The following is a 6,058-nucleotide window of genomic DNA, read 5'->3' as shown; positions in this document are numbered from 1 at the left end:
TGTATTCTTTTCATCACACTCATATGTGATGAGACTTAAAATTGCTATGCATGTATGGGTGACTTATTTTCTCATCCCTTGTACTTACTTTCTTATTCTGCTCCAAGGGGGGAGATAACACGACGGAGAACTTTGGTCTGGATTTAAAAAATCTGAGGTATGCATGCATTGCTCTACGACTCACTTATGAAAGACCACATCAAGGAAATGCATGTTGCAGTTAGAAAGGAAGGATCAGATTTGTGGCTATCCTTAATTCCAAGAGGACATGGATCCATACAGATTTATTTTATCAAGTACTAGGGGATCACAGCTGTGTCCTTATCGCAGAGCTTTAGTTTACCCTCACAATTGGAATTTAAATAACCTACTAGAAACCAGTACAGGTATCAGGAATGGGCTTAATGTCCTCCTGTGAACAGGTCAACTGTGGACTGGAAACAGTGATAGGCATTAGTGACTGCCAAGGCAGAGTATGGTACTTCTGAAGACTGTAGCATCACTGAGGAATCCGGAGCTAGGACTACTATTGCCAGCTCACAGGCTGTCTCGTGGTAGGGGCAATACAAAAAGAGCTATGCGTCATTTGAGCATTGCTTCATCTGACCAATTACTATAGCCGTGGTATGTAGACGTTGAAAGGTAGTTCCTTCGCCTCTCCCAGGCAAAGACATACTATCTGGCTGAAAATATCCGGCTGGGGGGATCCGTTAGCAAGACTTCTGCCATGCATCAGTCCAAATTTTTCTCATGTAACTCTGCTTCTTTCCTCTTGCACAGGAGAAGTTCTGTAAAATTTTTATTTTTTCCTCCTCCAAATTCCTACACTGAGTACCTCCCTGTCTACAAAATCCTTGTCAGTAATTAAGTAGCTTGTATGTTACAAGCTGTGCTTGGTATGATAATTACCCTACTGTTAGTTCTCCCTGTTGACTATGTTCATCTATCATCCATTACCATCAGCTTGGACTGAATCGAATTTGGAGTGGTATGAAGTGCCTCATACAGTGAAAAGCCAGCATTTTGAAGGACCTGCAGGTGCTACCAGAAGGTGAATAGCTAATAATATCATTACTATGCATTTCTCAAGTTTTCTCATATATTCATCGAAGTTTATTCCTCAATACCAGTAAGCAACGTCTGACATATTAAAGAACTATTTGCCTATGTCTGAGGATCTACAGACAAAATCCCTGAGACCATCCTTCCTATGGTCTAGGGGCTGGAAGGAAGGAATTTCTAGTTCTGCTTCTGAGATAAAACTGAGCTCTTCTGGCAAGTGGGGACCATCAATACTTAAAAGATGGCATGCTCAGTCACCTTCTGTTACGGCCTACCCCTAACATGGCTTCCAAGCGTGTGCTGGCAAAGGGCACGCAGTCGTCACCACTTTCTCCTTCCATTGGTAAAGTGCTCCTTTTATGTACAGAAGTATGGTGTAAAATATAATAAGAAAATAATGATATGGCTGCCACTTCAGCTTTTTTTTTCCTCTGGTTGGTTTAAAAATTAAAAATACTCTATTATAAGTGGTTTCATATACCCGTCAGATGGTATCATTAAAATATTTCTTTAATCTCAATTAAAATGTGAATATCAGTATGTTCCCGTAGAAACTTTATTTAATGCAACTAAAGGAAGTTTGTTTTGTGGAAAAAAATTATGACTGACCATAGTTATGGCCTATAATAAGTTTATAATGTGTTCCACTCTCAGGCTTCCCAGGAAGGGAAATCAGAATAGCATATATCAGCGGATGGGATCATAAATCTGGCTAGGAAGAGAACACAAGTGAGAAGCAGATGGAGTCAGTCTCCTCCAAAGATGCTCCTCAGAAACCCAAAGGAACGAAGTTCCCACTCCATAGTAAAAACTAATAAAATAGAGCAGCAAGAACTGCACTCATTCTTCAGTTTGATGCCTCCCAGGGGCATGGGCAATCAGGCAGATAAGTTGTAAATTTACACCTCTGTCATGGTTTAACCCCAGTCAGCAACAAAGCACCACACAGCTGCTCACTCACTCCCCTGCAGTGGGATGGGGGAGAGAATAAGGGAAAAAAATTAAAACCCATGGGTTGAGGTAAAGAAAGTTTAATAGGAGAACAGAGTAAATAGTAATAATAGTAATGATAAAAAAATATACAAAACAATTGATGCACAATGTAATTGCTCACTACCCACAGACTGATGCCTGCCCTGGCCCCAGACAGCAACCACCTCCCTGGCCAACTCCCCACAGTTTATATGCTGGGCATGATATTATATGGCATGAGATATCCCTTGGGTCAGTTGGGGTCAGCTGTCCCAGCTGTGTCCCCTCCCAGCTCCTTGTGTACCCCAGCCCACTCACTGGTGGGGTGAGAAGCAGAAAAGGTCTTGACTCTGTGTAAGCCCTGCTCAGCAGTAACTAACACATCCCTGTGCTATCAACACTGTTTTCAGCACAAATCAAAAACAGTCCCATACTAGCTACTCTGAAGAAAATTAACTCTGCCTCAGCCAAAACCAGCACATTCTCCACCCCTTATTTCTTACCATTTATGTCATGCTCTGGTCCCACACTATCTAATACATCCTCATTAACCACCACCTCCCTTCCCATACTTCGATATAATATACAGATATCACTGCCTTTGTCTGTGCACCACCCCTATAAAATGTCTTTAAAATGTCCAAAAATGTCTTTAAAATGTCCATTGAGTTCATTTAGTCCATGATTTTGGGCTCCATCTGTTCTGGTGGTCACTCAGAGCAGGAGAGGTGGTGTGTTGCATGCCCAGTAACTACTGGGCACCAAAGTCAGCCTAGGTCGGCTTTTGGTCGGTGCACTTGCACCGCTTCTTGTCAGGCTTGTCCTCCACTTGTTCAGGTGGTTCATGCTACAGTAATTCCTGTAACATGCAACTCAAATCATGGGTTACAACAATTTAAAGGTATTTCCATTACAATCTCCACCCCTGGTCCCTTTGGGTCAGGTTATAGGGTTTAACATTGCAATGAACTCCTCCCCTTGCCCCTGCTGTGGATTGGACTTATCCACAGACTACCGTCTCTTAGGGGTGTCCCTGCTGCAAGTGGAGTCTTATCTATGTGCCGCAGTCTCTCCAGGGGTATGCCTGCTGCGGTACAAACTTATCCACAGCCACAGTGACTTTGAGGTGCACCTGTTCCAGCGTGGCCTTCTCCATGGGCCACAATGCCTTCAGAGACAGACCTGCTCCAGTGTGGCCTCACCCACAGCCACAGTCCCTTCAGGAGTGAACCTCCTCCAACATGGCCTTGCCCATGGCTGCAGTTCCTCCAGGGTTGTACCTGCTCTGTCATGGGCTTATCCATGGCCACGCGCTTTGGGGTGCTCCAGCATGACCTCATGTACAGCCACTGATGCTTCAACATGTACCTGCTGCAGCATGGACTTATCTTTGGGCCACCATCCCTTCAGAGGTATACCTGCTGTGGCACAGACATAACCATGGCCACAGACACTTCAAGATGCACCTGCCCTGGCATGGACTTATTCATGGCCACGGACACTTCAGGGTGTCCTGCTCCCACATGGACTCATCTACCAGTCACAGTCCCTTCAACTCATGTTTACACTGGAGTTCCAGCCTGTCCAGTACAACAGCACAGAAACAGCAGCGATGCCCTGGCCATCTGCCGGCCCAGGCACATGGCCATTGCTGTTACCAAAATGCTCACAAGCACAGGAGAGTAAGATGATCATCAGTAAAGCAAGGAGCAAGAGCAAAAAGCAGCCATCAAGGAGCATGAGACTCCAATATACAGTAAGGCAAGCAAGCCCCATGGCAAGCACAGGAACCAGCTGATTAATAGCTAAACAGCAACAACAGCTATAAATTCACTCTAGCACATTCCAATTAAACCTGTTGTTATCTCGAACCCTTTGAGCCCCACATTGGGTGCTGAAAAGGACTGTTGTGGTTTAACCCCAGCCAGCAACTCAGCCCCACACAGCTGCTCACTCATCCTCCCCTCAACCCCCAGGTGAAATGGGGGAGAGAATTGGGAAAAAAAAGTAAAACCTATGGGTTGAGATAGAGACAGTTGAATAGGACAGCAAAGGGAGAGAAAATAATAAGGAAGCCTTGCATGAAGTGAAAGTGGAGGTGATAATTCATTACCGTGCAAAATCTATTATGAAAAAAATGGGGTTGTTTGGAGATAGAGAACTTAATGCATAAGGTAAGTCATTTCAGTGACATTCTTTGAAGAATGTTGAAAACAGTCCAAAAGCAATCATACAGATTTCTAAAATAACAACAAAAAATGGTTTTCAGAGAACATAAATTATCAAGGTTTATAGCACTTTAATAGGACAATACCTTTAAGTTGATTCTTCCCCTTTTCCCTTCCCCCATTCTTCTCTTAAAATGAAAAGCTGCTTATTTTTCAAATTCATCTCTCCAAATCCCTTGGTCAATTTGGAAAAGCATCTTATCTAGACAATGAGAATTTTAGGCAGAGAGGACTGGGGTTTTTTTGACCAAGTTTGTTTGTCTCTGAAAGATTAATGCTATAAAGGTAGCTGTAAACAAATCGTCAGGTACTGTGCTGTACAGGGTAATTTAAAATTAAGACTGTATGTGACTATAAAAGATTAAGTAAAACCTTAACCATAGGACTGGGAGGTAACTGTGAAATATATTTTCTTTTTGTACCTTTGTTTCCCTGTTAGAAGTTTGATTTAGAGATATTGTAAAGCTTTGCAGCAGTGTAGACAAAACAGGATGTTATCGCCCACAGATCAAGTATCTTTGAGTGGCAGCGTTCAATTTTTGCAAAGACAGTAAAGAGCAAGTCTTACAACAAATAGGAATTTGAGCTGGGGGAACAATTATTTATTTCTGCACCCTCCCACAATTATTGCAGAAGGCTTTTCACCTCCAAGGTCTGAAAGACCTTTCTGTGTATTTGGGCTAGTGCCATCTGCACAGGCAAAGGAAAACAGCTGAGACAGGACTAAGAGCCTGAAGTATGAGCTGCCAGCAGGGCTGGCTGCTCCCGCTGCTCTCACAAGGGCAGCGAAAGAGCCAGGATGCAAAGATGCTGCCTCACGCACAGGAGGAAAAGCAGAAGGCTGCAAAGGTGGAGGGAGAAAATGAGCTATCCTGGCAGCTCATGCTGCTCAAGCACTGGCCTGCAGGGTAGCAGAGTGTGCTCTTTATATGCCTGCCTGCCTTGCCTGTGCCTGCTGTCGCACTGGGTTTTCCATTAATTTTTTTGGCTGCCTTTGATCACTGTTATTGGTGTGAAATTTTGTCCCCTATTGAGCTCCTGGTAAAATGCCTGTTGTCCTCAGTATGACTGGATCTGGTCACTAAAAACACTTTAAAAGTCACAGCATTCATGTCAAAGATTGACAGGCATGAAACTAAAATGGGTTATGGCAATACTTTTGGTATTTTTTTATTCATAGCTGTGAATGTCTTAAAATCTCATTCCCCATCATCCATACAGAAAATCCTGATGCCTGCATTTGGTTAACTTCCAGGCTGTAGCCACATTGTAATATTCCCTCTTTATGTGCCTAATTCTTCACATAGTTTGTGAATGATAAAATCTAGAATACAGGCAATCCTCTGCCTTTCTATCACCCTTCTCTTTCCTGTTGCCTGGAGATACCATTGATACTTCATTCACTTATGGAGTTGTCCAAACTGATCAGCACCGCCGGAAGTAATCCCTGGGTCCTCCTGGCTACTTGACAAAAGGAGCATCACTGACTTCAGGCTACCATCTAGAAGGAGTACAGTAAACACTCATGATTTCAAATAGGAAATAGGTAATAGGAATGTATTCCACCATGGTGTCATTTCACAACAGCTTGTTTAGCTGGGCACTCGCTGGGCCAGTGCATTGGTACTGGGAGCACACAAATAAACTCTCCTGTGCAGCTGAGGATGAGGACCAGAGTCCTGAAAATATCCCAGCAAAATTTGCCCATTATATGGAGTGAGAGGTATTTGCCAATTTGTAATCATTGAGCTTAGTTACTGGCATGACAACATTTTTCTGACAGGGAAATTATGCAC

The 6,058-nt window shown here is 43.4% G+C and overlaps 1 protein-coding gene across 1 annotated transcript in view; it reads left to right on the top strand.

The window, feature by feature from the left end:
- EFCAB10 (EF-hand calcium binding domain 10) overlaps positions 1 to 6,058 on the top strand; it is a 110,145-nt gene that overhangs the window by 39,720 nt on the left and 64,367 nt on the right. The window lies entirely within an intron of this gene.

This window comes from Phalacrocorax carbo, chromosome 1 (genome assembly GCF_963921805.1).
Source record: "Phalacrocorax carbo chromosome 1, bPhaCar2.1, whole genome shotgun sequence".
NCBI lineage: Eukaryota > Metazoa > Chordata > Aves > Suliformes > Phalacrocoracidae > Phalacrocorax > Phalacrocorax carbo.
Note: the sequence above shows the minus strand (reverse complement) of the source record. Positions and strands in the feature narration are given on the sequence as shown.